The 20513-nt window shown below is 41.4% G+C and overlaps 1 protein-coding gene and 1 non-coding gene across 50 annotated transcripts in view; one reads left to right on the plus strand and one right to left on the minus strand.

Annotated features, from left to right (window-relative positions):
• The window catches only part of MLLT10 (MLLT10 histone lysine methyltransferase DOT1L cofactor), a 245921-nt gene that overhangs the window by 36545 nt on the left and 188863 nt on the right, over positions 1-20513 (plus strand). The window lies entirely within an intron of this gene.
• Positions 14098-14204, minus strand: LOC118143387 (U6 spliceosomal RNA). Its single transcript, XR_004727608.1, has one exon. It is a non-coding gene; the product is annotated as a U6 spliceosomal RNA (small nuclear RNA).

The following is a 20513-nucleotide window of genomic DNA, read 5'->3' on the forward strand; positions in this document are numbered from 1 at the left end:
CCCGCCTTGGCCTCCCAAAGTGCTGGGATTATAGGCTTGAGCCACCGCGCCCGGCCTCTCTTCTCCATATCTTGAGTCTGTGTTGCTGTCATAGTCAGTCCTACCCTCTATGGTACTGTTTCATTGAGTGTCTCAGCTTTGACTAATATTGATTCCTTTAGCTTTTTTTGTTTGTTTTGGAGACAGTGTTACTCTGTTACTCATGCTAGAGTGAAATGGTGAGATCCCAGCTCACTGCAACCTCTGCCTCCCAGGTTCAAGGGATTCTCCTGCCTTAGCTTCCTGAGTCTGAGACTACAGACCCGTGCCACCAAGCCCAGCTAATTTTTATAATGTTAGTAGAGGTGGAGGTTTTACCATGTTGCTCAGACTTGTCTTGAACTTCTGAGCGTAAGTGATTTGCTGCCTGACTTGGCCTCCCAAAGTGCTGGGATTACAAAAGTGAGCTACTGTGTTGGACCTCATTTAGCTTTAAAGTTTTTTTTTTTTTATTTCTGCCACCTGGAGATTTATCTTCATTCACATAATTTTAATTATGCGAAAACAATTAAAAATTGTTTCCAGATTTATTTTATCTTTGATTCCTAAGTGGAAGAAGCCAAGGTGAGTACCAAAAAGTATTTGGATTGTACTTTTTTTTTAGCATAATACAAATAACTTTTTAAATTTTTTTACAAGTTTTTTTGCCTGTATACTTTAAATAGAATGTCTTCAAAGTTGAGCATTTGCTGACATTTTTTTCTTACTGCTGACTCATAATCTGGTATTTTATTTTAAATTCAGCATAATATCCTAAGTTCTTATAGCATTCAAAGAGGTGGTTTTCAAAAATTAAAAGATTTGGTGCTTACCATCATAGGCAGATAACATAGCCAGTTTTACTTCATGAATTCCTTTTCCTTTTAATGTGAGAAAAACCTAGAATAAGGGCAGGAATAAAGTAGGTCCTTAATACTTGTTTGTAGTCTTTTCTAAGCGGCCTACAAAACTAGTAAGAGAATTGAAAACACAGATGTGCTTTGATACATTGCCTAGTATATGGTGTCTGTTTCTTTCTGTCTTTTTTTTTTTTTTTTGAGATAGAGTCTCACTCTGCTGCCCAGGCTGAAGTTCAGTGGTGTGATCTCAGCCGACTGCAACCTCTGCCTCCTGGGTTCAAACAATTCTCCTGCCTCAGCCTCTCAAGTAGAGATTACAGGCATGTATCACTACACCTGGGCTATTTTTGTATTTTGAGTAGAGACGGGGTTTTACGGTGTTGGCCAGGCTGGTCTCAAACTCCTGACCTCAGGTGATCCTCCTATCTCAACCTCCCAGATAGCTGGGACTACAGGTGCACACCACCATGCCTGGCTAACTTTTAAATTTTTTGTGGAGATGGGGGTCTTACTATGTTGCCAGGCTGTTCTCGAACTCCTGCGTTGAAGGGATCCTTACGCCTTAGCCTCTCAAAGTACTGGGATTATAGGCATGAGCTACCATGCCTGGATTTTGCTTATTTCGGAGCAAAAAATATACAGTGGTGTTATTACTATCTTATTTTCTCTCTGTGATTAATACTTGTCTTGTATTTCAACTTTCCTTGTGGTTTTTTTAATTTTTATTTTTATTTTTTGAGATGGAGTTTCACTGTTGTTACCCAGACTGGAGTGCAATGGCACGATCTCGGCTCACCACAACCTCCGCCTCCTGGGTTCAAGCAATTCTCCTGCCTCAGCCTCCCGAGTAGCTGGGACTACAGGCACACACCACCATGCCCAGCTAATTTTTATATTTTTAGTAGAGACGGGGTTTCACCTTGTTGACGAGGATGGTTTCGATCTCTTGACCTCGTGATCAACCCGCCTCAGCCTCCCAAAGTGCTGGGATTATAGGCGTGAGCCACCGTGCCTGGCTTCCTTGTGTTTTTTAATGTAAGGCTATAAGACTTGTACATCCTCTCACTGTTTTCTTTTCTTTTTTTTTTTTTTTTGAGACAGAGTCTTGCTCTGTTGCCCAGAGTGAAGTGCAGTGGTGTGATCTCGGCTCAATGCAACCTCTGCCTCAGCCTCCTGACTAGCTGGGATTACAGGCACCCACCACCACACCCGGCTAATTTTTGTATTTTTAGTAGAGACAGGGTTTCACCATGTTAGCCAGGCTGGTCTCAAACTCCTGACCCTGTTATCTGCTCTCCGTGGCCTCCCAAAGAGCCGCCACACCTGGCCCATTGCTTTCTTCAATAATCTTCTGCATGTTTAATGTTAGATAGTTTATAGATCCACTTTTCCTTTCCTTTCTTTTATCTTCTTTCCTGTTTATTTTCTTCTTCCTCTTCTTTCCCTCTCCTCTTTTTTTTTTCTGCTCTTTGGTCTTGTTCTCTCTTCTTCCTTCCCCCTTCCTCCTTTTCTTCCTTCTCCCTCTTTCCTCTCTCCTCTTTTACTTTTTCTTGTCTTACTTTCCTCCTCCTTCCTTTCCTTTTTAAACCAGGGACCTTCTTCTGGTTACCATCTACTTGCTCCCATCTGGGCGGTTTACTCTTTATGCCTGGTTTCTGGATACCGGAACTTCCCTTCACCATTATCTTGGAGTTTTCTTCTTGCTTGTATTGGATTCCCTGTTTTCCTAGCCCCCTACTCCCCTATTTCTTTATATTTAAGAGGGCACATCTGGTATTCTCAGAAAAGGTGCATGAGAAATAAAGGTTTTGTATACTTGATAAAATGGGATTGCTGTCTTACCTGATTGATTGAGAGAATACATAGAATTCTTGGTTGGAAATCATTTTCCTTCAGAATTTAAAGATATTTCTCTATTGCCTGTTACCTTTCAGCATTACTGTTAGCAAGGCCAGTGCAGTTCCGATTTCTTTATTTTTTTTTTGAGATGGAGTTTCACTCTTTCGTCCATGCTGGAGTGCAGTGGTGTGATCTCCACTCACTGCAACCTCTGCATCGTGGGTTCAGGAGATTCTCCTGCCTCAGCCTCCCAAGTAGCTGGGACTACGGGCGTGCACCACTATGCCCAGCTAATTTTTGTATCTTCAGTAGAGATGGGGGTTTTGCCATATTGGCCAGGCAGATCTCAAACTCCTGGCCTCAGGTGATCCACCTGCTTTGGCCTCCCAATGTGTTGGGATATAGACCTGAGCCACCACACTGGGCTGCAGTTCTGATTTTTTTCTTTTTCTTTTTGAGACAGTCTTGCTCTGTTGCCCAGGCTGGAGTGCAGTGGCACGATCTTGGCTCTGGTTCAAGCGATTCTCTTGTCTCAGCTTCCCAGGTAGCTAAGATTACAGGCATACACCACCATGCCTGGGTAATTTTTGTGGTTTTAGTAGAGATGGGGTTTCACCACGTTGTCCAGTCCTGATTCGAATTACTGACCACGAGTGATCCACCTGCCTCAGCCTCACAAAGTTCTGGGATTACAGGCGTGAGCCACTGCACCTGGCCTATTCTGATTTCTTTTTAATCATTTGTATGTGGTAGTTCTCTTTGGATTTAGTATTTTTCTCTTTAACCTGTTTAATTCTGATACTTTTCATGATGGTATGCTTTTGTACTAGGTACACAGTGGTCCTTTTGATTTGTTAGCTCATGTTTTAGAATGTTAGTTTAGGGCAGGGAGAAAGTTTTTGAATTATTTCTTTGAAATTTCCTCAGTTCCATTTTGTTTGCCTTTTCTGTTTTGTTTTGTTTTTTTTTCTTCTTTTTTTTTGAGATAGAGTCTCGCTCTGTCACCAGGACTGGAGTGCAGTGGTGTTATTTCGGCTCACTGCAACCTCTGCCTCCTGGGCTCAAGCGATTCTCCTGTTTCAGCCTCCTGAGTAGCTGGGTTTACAGGAGCCCACCACTACACCCAGCTAATTTTTTGTATTTTTAGTAGAGATGGGGTTTCACCATGTTGGCCAGGCTGTTCTCAAACCCCTGAACTCGTGATTTGCCTGCCTTGGGCTCTTAAAGTGCTTGGATTATAGGCGTGAGCCACCAAGCCCTGCTTCTGTATTTTTTTTTTAACATGGATATTGTACTTTCTAATCTGATCCTATAATTTTTTTTTTATATTTTCTGTTTTAACTGTATAGCTCTTTTTGCTCTACTTTCTGAGGTGATTCCTCACTTTCTCTTCCAACCCTTCACTTAAATTTATTCAAGCGTTTCTCTGACCTCAGCCTCCCGAGTAGCTGGATTACAGTGCACGCCGCCATGGCTGACTACTTTTCTATTTTTAGTAGAGATGGGGTTTCATCATGTTGGTCAGGCTGGTCTCGATCTACTGACCTCAGGTGATCCCAGAGTGCTGGGATTATAGGCGTGAGCCACTGTTCCCGGCCATACTTTTTAATTTCTAAGGACTCTTTTATGATTTCTGGCTGTTCCTTGTTTTTGTAATCTTCTGCTAAAGCTTCTTGGATACAGTTTATTTCAATTTTAATTGAATTGAATTTTTTTTTTTTTTTTTGAGATGGAGTTTCGCTGTTGTTACCCAGACTGTAGTGCAATGGCACGATCTTGGCTCACCGCAACCTCCGCCTTCTGGGTTCACGCAATTCTCCTGCCTCAGCCTCCCAAGTAGCTGGAACTACAGGCACGCGCCACCATGCCCAGCTAATTTTTGTATTTTTAGTAGGGATGGGGTTTCACCTTGTTGCCCAGGATGGTCTCGATCTCTTGACCTTGTGATCTACCCGCCTTGGCCTCCCAAAGTGCTGGGATTATAGGCGTGAGCCACCACGCCTGGCCTAATTTTTTTTTTTTTTTTTTTTTTGAGATAGTGTCATGCTTTTGTCACCCAGGCTGGAGTGCAGTGGAGTGATCTTGGCTCACTGCAACCTTTGCCTCCTGGGTTCAAGTAATTCTCCCACCTCAGCCTCTCGAGTTGCTGGGATTACAGGCCCATGCCAGCACACCTGGCTAAGTTTTGTATTTTTAGGAGATACAGGGTTTTTCCATAGTGGCCAGGCTGGTCTTAAACTTCTGACCTCAGGTGATCCACCCTCTTTGACCTCCCAAAGTGCTGAGATTACAGGTATGAGGCACCATGCCCCGCCGATACAGTTTAATTGGAGGTTTTTATTTTGTTTCAGTTTTAGGAAATTTTCTTCTGCTCCTTGAACTCTTTACTTTTGTACTGTTTTGGCCTGTCTTTTGTGTTAGTGACTTTGTGTAAAAATCTGGTGATTCTCAGCCATTGATTCAAATTTAAGACAAACTCCTTTTTTTTCTTCTTCTTGAGACTGTCTTGGTCTGTTGCCAGGCTGAAGTGCAGTGGCACGATTTTGGCTCACTGCAATCTCCACCTCCAAGGCTGAAGCGATTCTTCTGCTTCAGCCTCCCAAGTAGCTGGGACTATAGGTGTGCGCCACCATGCCCAGCTGATTTTTGTATTATAGCAGAGACGAGGTTTTACCATGTTGGTCAGGATGGTCTCAGTCTCTTGACCTGGTGATCCACCTTGGCCTCCCAAACTGTTGAGATTTCAGGCATGAGCCACTGGGCCCTGCTTCGCCCTCCCCACCCCCCGGCTCCTTTTTTGGATATAGAGTCTTACTGTGTTGCCCAGGCTGGAGTGCAATGGCATGATCTTGGCTCACTGCAGTCTTTATCTTGTGGGTTCCAGCGATTCTCCTATCTCTACCTCCTGAGTAGCTGGGACTATAGGCATGCGCCACCACACCTGGTTAATTTTTTTGTATCGTTAATAGAGATGGGGTTTTACCATGTTGGCCAGGCTGGTCTTGAACTCCTGACCTCAAGTAATCCGCCCACCTCGGCCTCCCAAGGTGCTGGGATTACAGATGTGAGCCACCGTGCCCAGCCTCAAATTTAAGACAAATTCCTAATGAGGGGATTGGAAGCTATGTCTGTGTGAGCAGACATTGTTGAGTGATAGACTTCATTATAAGTGATCTAGCAGGGTTCTCAGTTTATTAAGAGATACATACTCTGATCACGATCACCTGTTTGGGGTTGACAAACTTGGTTACCAATATTTCTTCAGCCAGATGGGTGTTGGAATTTGAGGCTTTAGAATTATACTTTTATATTTCTTGTTTTGCCTCAGCTGCTCCTGGTGTCCCTGAGTCTAGATTTCCTCCTCTTACCCTCTCTAAAAAATTAACCTTTGCAGTTTTCTAGGGCAGGGGAGAGCCAGTTACATGGTAGTATGTAGGTAAGAGGATTGTTTTGATTGCTTTTCAGATGATACGCAATTCCTCTTGGTTAGCTCTCTCTGAAAATGCTCCTCCTGGATACATAGAACATCACTGTGCATGTGCATCGCCTCACCCCCTGGTATCTGATATCTAATGTTCCTCTAGTTTCTGGCGCTCTGGTGCATTGCTTTTGGGCTTGTCTTACTTATTGCAACAGCTTTCTTTGGTCCTAAGTCATTTACCACTTGTCATATTTCCTTTCTAGTTTCCAGGGATATTCTTTTTTGTATTTATGGCTCTATGCCCTTTATCTGGGTTGTTATTTGGCGTTTCAAGAAAGAGAAGTGGTAGCTTTTTTAAGTGGAATTAACTACTTATGTTTCGGATGTGGTCTTTTTATATTTCTAGCAGGGTCTTGTCTTACCAAGTAGGATCTTGTTTTATGAAGTACCAGTAAATATATTCTGTCTTCAGACTATCTTGTTTACTTGTTTTTTTCTCTCTCAACTCACAAACATTTTTGAATCATCTCATGGATTCTGCTTTCTGTTTACATTTTTGCCCTTTCATCTTTTCTTCTTCGCTAGCAAACTTCCTGAAAAAATAAAACTAGTTGATGTATTCACTTCTTCTAATGCCTACTGTGTTATTTTTTCCCTTGTACTAAATGATTGAGATATAATTCAGTTATTATAAATAATAGCATATGAAATCTATATTTGATATAACACTTTCATCATGGACACTGTCCATTTTGTTCTTCAGTGACTCTTAACATTAAAAGATCTGTGTACAAGAAGTTCTTTTAATAATAAAACATCAGGAAAATTATCTCCCTTGAGTATCTGGTATATTTCCTCCTTTTCAATAGATCTGTGAAATACATTCTGTTTATCTTTTTGTCCTGGTTACCAGGCAGCATAGAACGAAATCTGGTCTTTAGTTATATCAGCTACTATTAATATCATTATTAGTATATTTGTTACCTCTTTCTCCTTCCACGGGGTTTAGGACTTCTCCTCTTATCTCTGTTTCTCTGCGTGTTGATTTCATTCTCTCACACTACAGACTCTACTTCATGAGGCTGGAACCATGACTGCTGGCAGCTCTTGTTTCCAGCCCCTTCTACCAGAAGAAGGGGTGCTCTTGAAGAATCCTGGAAAGGACTCTGATTGGCCTGTCTTGGATCATGTGCCCACCATCTCTGTGGCTGGAGTGGGGAGGGTACTGTGAATGGCAACCCTCACTAGAACTACATAGTTGGAGTCAGGGGTAAGAGCAGTTTCCGTAATGCAGGGGGGTGGGTGCTATTTGTGAAAGAAGGGGGATGCTTATGAAGCAGAAAAACAATAGATGTCTGTCATACTGGCTTTTATTGTTTATTTTTCTTTTTTTCTTTCTTTTTTTTTTTTTTGAGATAGAGTCTCATTCTGTCGCCCAGGCTGGAGTGCAATGGCATGATCCGGGCTCACTGCAACCTCTGCCTCCCTGGTTCAAGCAATTCTCCTGCCTCCGCCTCCCAAGTAGCTGGGATTACAGGTGCCTGCCACCATGTCCAGCTAATATTTTGTATTTTCAGTAGAGACAGGGTTTTGCCATGTTGGCCAAGGTGGTCTCAAACTACTGACCTCAGGTGATCTACCCACCTCAGCCTCCCAAAGTGCTGGGATTACAGGCATCAACCACCATGGCTGGCCTTATTTTTCTTTTAATTGTTATAATACTTGTCCTTTGTTGTAGACTGCTTCAAATCCTTTTCTAAAAATTTTAGGTATACATAAATTAAATATCCTAAAATAACAAATTCCTATTCATTCACTCTTCAGGGCTGCAATGAGCTATGATCCTGCCACCGTACTCCAGCCTGGGTGATGGAGTGAGATCCTATTTCTAAGAAAAAAAAAAAAAAAAAAAAAAATCTAAGAGATCATGGGCTTTGGAATCAGATAAACTAAATTTATGACCGAGCAAGTTTCTTATCTTTTTTTTTTTTTTTTTAAATTTTTAGTAAAAGATTAGAGGTGGGGTTTCGCTACATTGCGCAGGCTGGTCTTGAACCCCTAGCCTCAAACAGTCCTCCCTTCTTGGCCTCCCAAGGTGCTGGTATTACAGGCATGAGTCATTGTGTCCAGCCTCTTTTAAAAAAATTTCTAATTTTTAAAATTTTGAATAGAGACATCTATTTGTTTTGACACTATTCCTCTCAGTTGTACAGTGGCATTGTCATAAATCAGCTATTAATATTTGTATGGATTTCTATCTGGACTTTGTGTTCTTTGTATGTGTCTTTGTGCAAGAACCACAGTTTTAAAATTACTGTAGCTTCATATTAATAACTCTGGATGCAAGATATCTGATAGAATTAGTCCTTCTATATTGTGTTCCTTTTGTTGTTTTTATTATCTTGCCACTTATTAGCTCTTTACATTTGATAAACATTTTGGACCATAATGTTCCACAAAAAAGTTGCTGGTGTTTTATTTGAGTTTGCATTGATTATGTATATCAATTTGGGGAGAATGGACATCTTTTAATTTTTTTTTTCCTGAGTCGGAGTTTTGCTCTTGTTGCCCCAGCCTGGAGTGCAGCGGCATGATCTTGGCTTAGTGCAACCTCTGCCTTCCAGTTTCAAGCTATTCTACTGCCTCAGCCTCCTGAGTAGCTGGGATTACAGGCGCCTGCCACCATGCCCAGCTAATTTTTGTATTTTTAGCAGAGATAGGGTTTCATCATGTTGGTCAGGCCGGTCTTGAACTCCTGACCTTGTGATCTGCCTGTCTCAACCTCCCAAAATGCTGGGATTTCAGGTGTGAGCCACCGTGCCTGGCTATGTATGTATGTATGTATGTAATGTATGTATGTATGTATGTATGTATGTATGTATGTATGTATGAATGAATGAATGACAGAGTCTTGCTGTGTTGCCCAGACTGGAATGCAGTGGCTCAATCTCCGCTCACTGTAACCTACAACTCCCAGGTTCAAGTGATTCTCCTGCCTCAGGAGAATTACAATGATTAGCTGGGTGTGGTGGGACTAAGGCGCCTGCCACCACGCCTGGCTAATCTTTGTATTTTTAGTAGAGATAGGGTTTCACTATGTTGGCCAGGCTGTTCTCAAACTCCTGACCTCGTGATCTGCCTGCCTTGGCCCTCCCAAAGTGTTGGTATTACAGGTGTAAGCCACTGTGCCCAGGGAGAATAGCCATCTTCATAGTTTGGAATTTTTCAATTCATGGGTATGGTAATTGATTACTCAGATTTTCTTTATTTATTGTGATAAAATATGCATAATACAAGATATACCATTTTGACCATTTTTAGGTATGCAATTCAGTAAGTACATTCACAGTGTTTTATAACCATCAGCAGTATGTATTTCCAGAATTTTTTTCATCCCAAAGAGAAGTTCTGTACCCCGTAAGCATAACTTTGCATTTCATCCTTTCTGTATCCCCTGGTGACTTCTGTTTCTTTCATGTTGACTAGTTTAAATACCTCATGTAAGTGGAATCTTATTTGTTCTGTTGTATGTAGCTTATTTCATCACTTTGAATGTTTTCAGGGTTCATCTATGTTGTAGCATGTATGAGAATTTGAATCTTGTTTATAACTGAGTAGTAGATTATCCATTGTATGTGTATACCGTATTTTGTTTATCCATTCATCTGTTGATGGAAACTTGGGTTGTTTCCACCTTTTGGCTATTGTGAATAATGCTGTGCTGAATACTGGTATTCCAGCATCTCTTTGAATCTTTTTTTTGGGTATATGTTAGGAATGAAGTTGCTGGTTCATATGGTAATTCTGTTTGGTCTTTTGAGGAACTGGCAAACTGGTTTTCACAGAGACTTCAGCATTTTGTATTCCTACCACCAGTGCATGAATGTTCAATATTTTTCGACTCAGTCTTTTTCAGTTTTCTTGAACTCTTTACTATTTTCTGTCGTCGTCACTGTTTTTGAGACAGGGTCTTGTTCTCTCACTCAGGCTTGAAGTGCAGTGGCTTGAACATGGCTCACTGCAGCCTCAACCTCCTGGGATCAAGCAGTTGTCCCACCTCTGCCTTCTGTGTAGCTGGGACCACAGGCATGCACCACCACCAGCGCCACCTAATTTCATTGATTTTTATAGAGAGGTACTCTCACTATATTGTCCAGGCTGGTCTTGCACTTCTGGACTAAAACAATCCTCCTGCCTCAGCCTCCTTAAAGTATTAGGATTACAAGTGTGAGCCATGGCACCTGGTTTATTTTCTGTTTTTTTTTTTTTTTGATGGTAGCCAAGCTAATGATGTAAAGTGGTATCTTGTAGTTTTGAGTTGCATTTTCCCAGTGATTAGTGATACAAGCATCTTTTTATCTGCTTGTTGGCCATTTGTGTGTATTCATTGGAGAAATATCTATTCAGGTCTTTTGCCCACTTTGTTTGACTTTTTGCTGTTGAAATATCAGTATTATTTATCTTGTTCTAGATCCTAGACCCAGTATCTAATTGTAAATTCCAGACCATTCTTAGATAAATGATTTATAAATATTTTCTTCCATTCTATGTGTTGTCTTTTCACTCTGTTGATAATCACGTCCTTTCATGCACAGAAGTTTTGTGATGAATCTTTTTTTAGTTTTTGTTGTCTGTGCCTTTTGTGTCATATCCAAGAAATGATTGTCAAATTGACTGCAGTGAATATTTTCCCCTGTGTTTTCTTCTAAGTGATTCTATAGTTGTAGCTCTTATGTTTAGGTCTTTGATCCATTCTGAATCAGTTTTTGTGTGCAGTGTAAGATAAGTGTACACTTACATTCTTTTGCACGTATATATCCAGTTTTCCCAGCATTATTTGTTGAAAAGTTTCTCTTTCCCATTGAATGATTCTGGCACCTTTGTTGAAAATCACTTCATCACATAAGCAGGAGTTTCTTTCTGAACTCTCTATTCTCTTTCCATGCCAGTACAACACTGTTTTGATTACTATAGCTTTGTAGCGAGTTTTGAAATGAGTAAGTGTGAGGTCTTCAAATTTAATCTTTCATTTCCAAATTGCTTTGACTATTTGAGGTCTCTTGAGATTCTACATGAATTTTAGAATGTATTCTTATTTCTGCAAAAAACATTCTTGGGATTTTGATAGGAATTTTATTGAATGAGTAGATTGCTTTGAAATAGTAACATCTTAACAACATTAAGGTGTTAACAGTCCAAGAACATGAATGTCTTTCCATTTATTTATGTTGTCTTCAGTTTATTTCAGTAAAGTTTTGTCATTTTATGTGTACAAGTCTTGCATTTCTTTCATTGCTTACTTATTCATTTACTTATATACTTGTTTTTTTGAGACAGAGTGTTGTTCTGTTGCCCAGTTTTGTAGTACACTGGTGTAATCTGTGCCCACTGCAACCTCTGCCTCCCAGGTTCAAATGATTCTCCTTCCTCAGCCTCCCTAGTAGCCAGGATTACAGGTGTCCCATGCCCGGCTAATTTTTTGTATTTCTATTTATTTATTTATTTTATCTTTATTTTTATATGTATTTTTGAGATGCAGTTTCTCAAAAATTCTCATGCCTCAGGCTCCCAAGTAGCTGGGCTTATAGGCACATACCACCATGCCCAGCCATTTTTTTTTTTTTTTTTTTTTGAGACAGAGTCTCGCTCTGTTGCCAGGCTGGAATGCAATGGCACGGTCTTGGCTTACTGCAACCTTCACCTCCTGAGTTCAAGCGATTTTTCTGCCTCAGCCTCCTGTGTAACTGGGATTGCAGGTGCCCACCACCATGCCCAGCTAACTTTTGTATTTTGAGTAGAAACGAGGTTTCACCATGTCGGCCAGGCTGGTCTTGAACTCCTGACCTTGTGATTTGCCCACCTTGACCTACCAGAGTGCTGGGATTATAGTATAGGTGTGAGCTACCATGCCTGGTGCTCCATCACCTGGGTTCAGGTGATTCTCCTGCCTTAGCCTTCCAAGTAGCTGGGATTACCGGCACCTGCCACCACACCCAGCTAATTTTTTTGGTTGTATTTTTAGTAGAGGCAGAGCTTCACTATGTTGGCCCGGCCTGGCCTCAAGTGATCCACCCTTCTTTCCCTCCCAAAGTACTGGGATTATAAGTGTGAACCACCTTACCAGGCCCCTTCATTAAGCTTAGTACTTTATTCTTTGTGATACTTTTGTAAATGGAATTGTTTCCTTTTTGGGTTGTTTATTATAGGTGTAGAGAAATAAAACTTGTTTAAAAAAATTTTTTTAGCAATGGGTCTCACTCTGTCACCCAGGCTGGAGTGCAGTGGCATGATCTTGGCTCACTGCAACCTTTGCCTCCCGGGTTCAAGCAATTTTTCTGCGTCAGCCTCCTGAGTAGCTGGGATTAAGCTGTCCACCACCATGTCCAGCTAATTTTTGTATTTTTATCATAGAGATGGGGTTTTGCCATGTTGGCCAGGCTGATCTCGAACTCCTGACCTCAGGTGATCCACCAGCCTCAGCCTCCCAAAGTGCTGGGATTACATGCGTGAGCCACTGCACCCGGCCAAAACTTGTGTGTTGTTTTTATATCCTACTTGTTGAATTCATTTATTATGAGTCTAAATTTTTTTTGTGGATTTTTTTCAGTTTTCCATGTAAAAGATGTCACCTGAGGACAGAAATAATTTTACTTCTTTCTTTCCAAGTTGGATGCTGTTGTATTTCTTTTTCCTACCTAATTGCTGTGGCCAGAATTTTGGGTTGTATTTATCTTTGTGTGTGGGGTTTTTTTTTTTTTTTGAGGCAGAGTTTTGCTCTTGTTACCCAGGCTGGAGTGCAATGGCATGATCTTGGCTCACTGCAACCTCCGCTTCCTGGATTCAGGCAATTCTCCTGCCTCAGCCTCCTGAGTAGTTGGGATTACAGACATGCGCCACCATGCCCAGCTAATTTTTTGTATTTTTATTAGAGATGGGGTTTCACCATGTTGACCAGGATGGTCTCGATCTCTTGACCTCGTGATCCACCCGCCTCAGCCTCCCAAAGTGCTGGGATTACAGGCTTGAGCCACCACGCCCGTCCAGAACTTGTAACTTTCTGGAGGCAGGTACATGACTCACGCCTATAATCCCAGCACTTTGGGAGGCCGAAGTGGGTGGGTCAGTTGAGGTCAGGAGTTTGAAACCAGCCTGGCCAACATGGTGAAACCCTGTCTTTACTAAAAGTACAAAAGCTAGCCAGGTGTGGTGGCATGAACATGTAATCCCAGCTGCCCAGGAGGCTAAGAAATGAGAATCGCTTAAACCTGGGTGGCAGAGGTTGCAGTGAGCCGAGATTGTGCCACTGCACTCCACCCTGGGTGACAGAGTGAGACTGTCTAAAAACACAACAAAACAATGTAACTTTCTAGGATTGAGTTTTTTACACTTGGCTTAATTCCTTGGGGATTCCTCCAGGTTGTTGCTTAGTGTTTGTTACAGTTATACTCCGGTTTGTTTACTGACTTATTTGTTGAAAGATAATCTCAGTTATTTCTACTTGTAGGCTATTATAAATAAAAGTGTTATAAACATTGCACAGGTTTTCGTGTGAACATAAGTTTTCATTTAGTAATTTTGATAGGTGTATAGTGATATTGTGTGTATTACTATTTTTGAGACAGGGTCTTGCTCTGTTACCTAGGCTTGAAGGGCAGTATCATGATCGTGGCTCACTGTTGCCTCAAACTCCCAAGTGGCTAGGACTATGGGTATGTGCCACTATACTCAGCCAGTGTTTTTAAAAATATGGTTTTGTATAGATAGGGTCTTGCTATGTTGCTCAGGCTGGTTTTGAACTTCTGAGGTCAAGCCATCCTCCAGACTAGTCTCCTAAAGTGCTGGGATTGCAGGCCACTAGGCCCACCTCATTGTGTTTTTAATCTGTATTTCCTTAAAGTGGCTAATGATGTTGACCCTCTTTTTAGGTGCTTATTTGGTATCTTTTTTTGTTTGTTTGTTTTAAATATGGCATGCTTTAAGAATTTGCATGTCATCCCTGTGCTAGGAGCATACTAATCTTTTCTGTATCGTTTCAGTTTTGGTATATGTGCTGCTGAGGTAAGCACTGGTACCTTTATATATCCTCTGTTCATTACTTTTGGACTTCTTTCTTTTTCTTTCCTTCCTTCCTTCCTTCCTTCCTTCCTTCCTTCCTTCCTTCCTTCCTTCCTTCCTTCCTTCCTTCTTTTCTTTTCTTTTCTTTTTTTTTTTGAGATGGAGTCTCTCCATCTGTACTGAAAAATACAGATGAAAAATTAGCCGTCTGTGGTACCACATGCCTACAGTCCCAGCTGCTTGGGAGGCTGAGACAGGAGAATGGCTCGGGAGGCAGAGGTTGCAGTGAGCCGAGATTGCACCACTCCAAAGACTCCATATATATTAAAAAAAAATGCTGGGTGCTCTGGCTCATGCCTGTAATCCCAGTACTTTGGGAGGTGGGAAATGAGCGCATTACAAGGTCAAGAGATCAAGACCATCCTGGCCAACATGGTGAAACCCTGTCTCTACTAAAATACAAAAATTAGCTGGGCTTGGTGGTGCACGCCTATAGTCCCAGCTACTTGGTAGGCTGAGGCAGTAGAATCACTTGAACCCCGAAGGCGGAGGTTGCAGTGGGCCGAGATTTCGCCACTGCACTCCGGCTTGGCAACAGAGCGAGACTCCCATCTCAAAAAAAAAAAAAAAAAGGTATTCCTCTCTTGTTGGGTGGAATGTTGTATAAATGTGCATAGATCCAGCTGGTTCATGGGTCAAATTAAATAGCTGAATGTTTGTGTAGTTTTTATACTTGTTACAGAGAAGTCAATTGAAGTCTCCATGTATAATAGTGGATTTGTGCATTTTTCCATTCAGTTCTATCAGTTTTTCTTTCATATGTTTTGTAGTCTTGTGTTTTGATACATACACATTTAGGAATGTTATGTCCTCTTGGTGGATTGACCACTCTCTCAATAAATAATTTCCCACTTAGTCTCTAGTACTTTTTCTTTGCTCTGAAGTATCTGTTTCTGATATTAATATAGTCGCTCCAGCTTTTCTTTAATTAATGTTTGCATCATGTGCCTTTTTTAATCGTTTTGCTTTCAACGTGCTTCAATTGTTATTTTTGAAGTAAATTTCTTGTATACAAAATAATGTTAGGTTATGTTTTTTTTCTCTCTCTCTCTCTCTGCCTCCTGGGTTCAAGCAGTTCTCCTGACTCAGGCTCCCAAATAGTACAGGTGCCCACCACCATGCCCAACTAATTTTTTGTATTTTTAGTAGAGATGGAGTTTCACTGTGTTGGCCAGGCTGGTCTTGAACTCCTGACCTTGTGATCTGCCCACCTCTGCCTTCCAGAGTGATGAGATTATGGGCATGAGCCACTGTGCCTGGCCTTTTTAATTTTTTTTATTTTTTTTTGAGACATGGTCTTGCCCTGTCACCCAGGCTGGATTTCAGTGGCATAGGGATGGTTTTCTTCAGCCTGGACTTCCTGGGCCCAAGCAATTCCTCCACCTCAGCCTCACAAATAACTGGGACCACACTGTGCACCATCACACCTGGTTAATTTTTTTTTATTATTTGTATGTAGGGACGAGGTCTCATTATGTTGCCCCGCCTTGTCTTGAACTCCTGGGCTCAGGAGACCCTACTGTCATGACCTTGGCAATTACATGTGTGAGCCACCATGCTTGGCTTTAGGTTATGTTTTAAAAATCCAATCTGTCGGCCGGGTGCGGTGGCTCAAGCCTGTAATCCCAGCACTTTGGGAGGCCGAGATAGGTGGATCACGAGGTCAAGAGATCGAGACCATCCTGGTCAACATGGTGAAACCCCCCTCTCTACTAAAAATATAAAAAATTAGCTGGGCATGGTGGCGTGTGCCTGTAATCTCAACTACTTGGGAGGCTGAGGCAGGATAATTGCCTGAACCCAGGAGGTGGAGGTTGTGGTGAGCTGAGATTGCGCCATTGCACTCCAGCCTGGGTAACGAGCGAAACTCGGTCTCAAAAAAAAAAAAAAAAAAAAAATCCAGTCTGTCAATCTTTGTCCTTTTTTTTTTTCTTTTTTTTGAGACGAAGTCTTACTCTGTCACCCAGGCTGGAGTCCAGTAGCGTGATCTTGGCTTACTGCAACCTCTGCCATTTGGGTTCAAGTGATTCTACTGCTTTAGCCTCCAGAGTAGCTGGGATTACAGGGGCCCACCACCATTCCCGGCTAAATTAAAATAAAATTTTTTTTTTTGGCTGGGCGCAGTGGCTCAGGCCTGTGATCCCAGCACTTTGGGAGGCCAAGGTGGGTGGATCATGAGGTCAAGAGATCGAGACCATCCGGGTCAACATGGTGAAACCCCGTCTCTACTAAAAATACAAAACATTAGCATGGTAGCGCGTGTCTGTAATGCCAGCTACTCAGGAGGCTGAGGCAGGAGAATTGCCTGAACCCAGGAGTCAGAGGTTGTGGTGAGCCAAGATCATGCCATTGCACTCCAGCCTGGGTGACAAGAACGAAACTCCGTCTCAAAAAAAAAAAAGTTTTTTTTAAAGTAGAGACAGAATTTCATCATATTGGCCAGGCTGGTCTTGAACTCCAGCCTTAGGTGATTCACCCACCTTGGCCTCCCAAAGTGCTAGAATTACAGGCCTGAGCCACAATTCCCAGCCTTAGTTTTTGTTTTTTTTTCCTTCTTTGTTTTGGGTTACTTGAACATTTTTGGAATTCTATTTTTCTTGTCTTATTTTTTTTTCCTACCCTAATTTACTATGCCAAAACCATTTTTCTTAAGAGTATTTTATATCTGTTTATTTTAGTTCCTTGATGTGGTTTGGATATTTGTCCCACTGAAATCCTTTTTATTTATTTTTTTTCTTGAGAACAGAGCCTTGCTGTGTTGCCCAGGCTAGAGTGCAGTGGCAAACACTCTCGGCTCACTGCAGCATCTACCTCCTGGGTTCAAGGAATTCTCCCACCTCAGCTTTTCATGTAGCTGGGATTACAGGCGCGTGCCACCATGCCCTCCTAATTTTTTGTATTTTTAGTAGAGTTGGGGTTTCACCATGTTGGCCAGCCTGGTCTTGAACTCCTGACTTCAGGTAATTCACCCACCTCCACCTACCAAAGTGCTGGGATTACAGGTGTGAGCCACCATGCCCGGCCTAAAAAATTTTTTTGGGGAGGCTGAGGTGGGTAGGTCACCTGAGGTCAGGAGTTCGAAACCAGCCTGGCCAACATGGCAAAACTCTGTCTCTGTTACAAATACAAAAAGTTTGCTGGGTGTGATGGTGGCACCTGTAATCCTAGCTTCTTGGGAGGCTGAGGCTGGAGAATCGTTTGAACTTGGGAGGCAGAGGTTGCATTGAGCCGAGATCATGCAAGTGCACTTTAGTTTGGGCAACAGAGCAAGACTTTGTCTCAAAAAAAAAAAGTTGTTTTTTTTTTTTCCAGTTAATTCTAAAATATGTGGGATATTAGAATTAAGATATCGTGATGTTTGTGTCTATTTATTACCTTTTTCAATTCAATTTGAAATCTTCCTGATTTTTGGTATCTTTTTGGTATCACAAATGAGTTGATTCAAACCTGGGCATTTTTGTATTGTCATGAGACTATACATCTTACTTAAACAACTGTTTGAAGTAGTGTTCTCTTACACTTGTCTAACACAGGGAAGGTGTGGGTGCCATCTCGTTAAGCCAGGTGGGGGATGAAGTTTAGTTTCTTTGTCCTGTCTCTGTTGACATTTGAGGGAAACAGTCTTTTACTTCTGTGCAGAGTTGGGAGTTGTGGCTCCCTTCCTGATCTCCATGGTGGATGTGGCCCCATTTGTTACTTTGTGTAGGTGAAAGTCTCTCTACTAGGTCTTCTCTGCCACCACTCCAGTAGGGAGAGGGAGGGATGCCTTATTGTTGGCAGATGATGGTGGAAGTCCAGACTTCTCTTTTCTCCACTGACAGAGGGGGAGTGGGTACTCATTAAGTAGCCAGTTGGAAGGAAAGTTCCAGTTCCCTACTTAACTTGCTCTGACACTACTTGGTGGGAATCTTGGACTCTTTTCATTGTACTCTCATGAGGGTGGATTTCTTGGTTTCCCATGTGATCATTGCTGGTATGGGTGGGGATAGCTGTTCTGTGGTGTTATGCTAGAGTAGAGCAGTCACTCTTCAGTTTTCTTTCTAGTTAACATACCGCTTTACTGGTAATTTTGTCTGGAGAGAGAAGGCTTTTGTTGGGGCTCTTTTTGGTATGTGCCCATCGGTGTTCCTGACTTGCTCACTTCTTCCATTCCAGGAGTAGGATATATTTGGCAAAAAGAATAATACCCAGGGAATTTACTGCCATATTGTGCCTGTGTCCTGTGATTCTTAACTAATTTGCCTTCTGTTCACCTTTCAGAGAATATTTGTTTTATTTGTAATGTTCACATTTTAAATTTGTGTGTAGTAGGAGGAATAGGGAAAAGTATGTCCATTCCATCCTCCCAGAAGTGTAAGTCTAACCTTTGATGTCATTGAGTTTTGCTCTTTGCTGTTTCATTGACTTCTGCTCTGATCGTTCTTTTGCTCTCTAGTTTCTTAAGGAAGAACATGAAGTCACTGATTTGTTTCTTTTCTAATATAGTCATTTAATTGTATAAATTTCTCTTTTAATTACTGCTTTAACTGCCTTAAAAATACTTGATAGTTTTTCTCTTCTTTAAACTACTGGTTATTTTTATTTTTTATTTTCTTGAGATGGAGTCTCACTCTATCGCTCAGGCTGGAGTGCCTGCTGTGATCTTGGCTCACTGCAAACTCCACCTTCCTGGTTTAAGCATTTCTCTGCCTCAGCCTCCCAAGTAGCTGAGATTACAGGCGCCTGCCACCATGCCCGGCTAATTTTTGTATTTTCAGTAAAGACAGTGTTTCACCATGTCGGCCAGGCTGGTCTTGAACTCTTGACCTCGTGATTCATCCTCCTTGGCCTCCCAAAGTGCTGGGATTACAGGTGTGAGCCACCGCACCTGGCCCTTATTGGTTATTTTAAAAGTATGTTTTGATTCCAAATATTGGGATTATCCGTTGATTTTTTTTTTTTTTTCTTCTGTCACTGACTTCTAAATTAATATCACAGTGGTAAGAAAAAATTTATGGTAAGACTTGAAACCTTTTAAATTTACAAGAGTTGTGTCTTTGGCCTGAATATGCTATATCTTGGTGAATGTTCCAAATGCACTTGAACAGAACGTGTATTCTGCTAGGTTGTATAGAGCGTTCTATAAAGTTAATTAGGTCAGTTTAGTTAATGGTGTTACTCAAGCTTCTATATCCTTACTGATTTTCTGTCTGCTGGTCCTATTATTATTATCATTCCTCTTTTTTTTTTTGGAACATGATGTCGCTCTGTCACCTAGGCTGGAGTGTGTACAGTCATAGCTCATTGAGCCTTCACCTCCTGGGCACAAGTGATCCTCACACCTCAGCCTTCCTGGTAGCTGGGACTACAGGCCATATGCTACCACACCCAGCTATTTTTTTTTTTGAGACAGAATCTCTCTCTGTCACTTAGGCTGGAGTGCGGTGGTGTGATCTCGGCTCACTGCAACATCCATCTCTTGGGTTCAAGCAATTCTCCTGCCTCAGCCTAGCTAGGATTACAGGTGTGCACCACCACTTCTGGCTAATTTCTTGTACTTTTAGTAGAGACGGGGTTTCACCATGTTTGCCAAACTGGACTTTAATTCCTGCCTGCAGGTTATTCGCCTGTCTTGGCCTCCCAAAGTGCTGGGATTATAGGCCTGAGCCACCTATACTGACCCCATCGTTTCTTTTATCTCCCGTTTTGTGGCTTTAGTTACAAATACGTTTGGCCTCTTGAAGTTATCTCAAGATAATACTTTTTTTGTGTGTGTGTTTTTTTCCTGTGTTCCATTTAGGTTAGTAATTTTGGTTTCATTTGTTGTAAATCTTATAAAGTATATTTTTCATCTTAGACTTTGTAATTTTCATCTTTAGAAGTTCAAATTTTGAAAATATTTAATGTTTTTACTTAACATGTTTGTTTCTTTTAGCTTTCTGATCATATGAAATATCGTGGTCATAATTGTTTTAAAGGACTTGTCTACTAATTCTGTTTTATGTTTCATTTCAAAATTGTTTCTTTTTTTGTATCATAATGGGGTATAATTTCCTGCTTCTATATAAGTCTTGATTGACATTTTAGCCAGTGTGAATTTTACCTTGTTCCCTACTTTCTCTAGTTTTGTTTGCCTTTGAAAAATATTTGTGGACTTTGTTCTGTGGCATTATTAAGTTGCTGGAAAACAGCTTGTTTCTGTTGGGTCTTTATGTTTTCTTTGATTGGACCAGGGCTGTGTTTAGGGTTTTTTCCTCTTTCTGAAGCCTTTCCTTTCCTAG

The sequence above is a fragment of the Callithrix jacchus genome, chromosome 7 (genome assembly GCF_049354715.1).
Source record: "Callithrix jacchus isolate 240 chromosome 7, calJac240_pri, whole genome shotgun sequence".
NCBI lineage: Eukaryota > Metazoa > Chordata > Mammalia > Primates > Cebidae > Callithrix > Callithrix jacchus.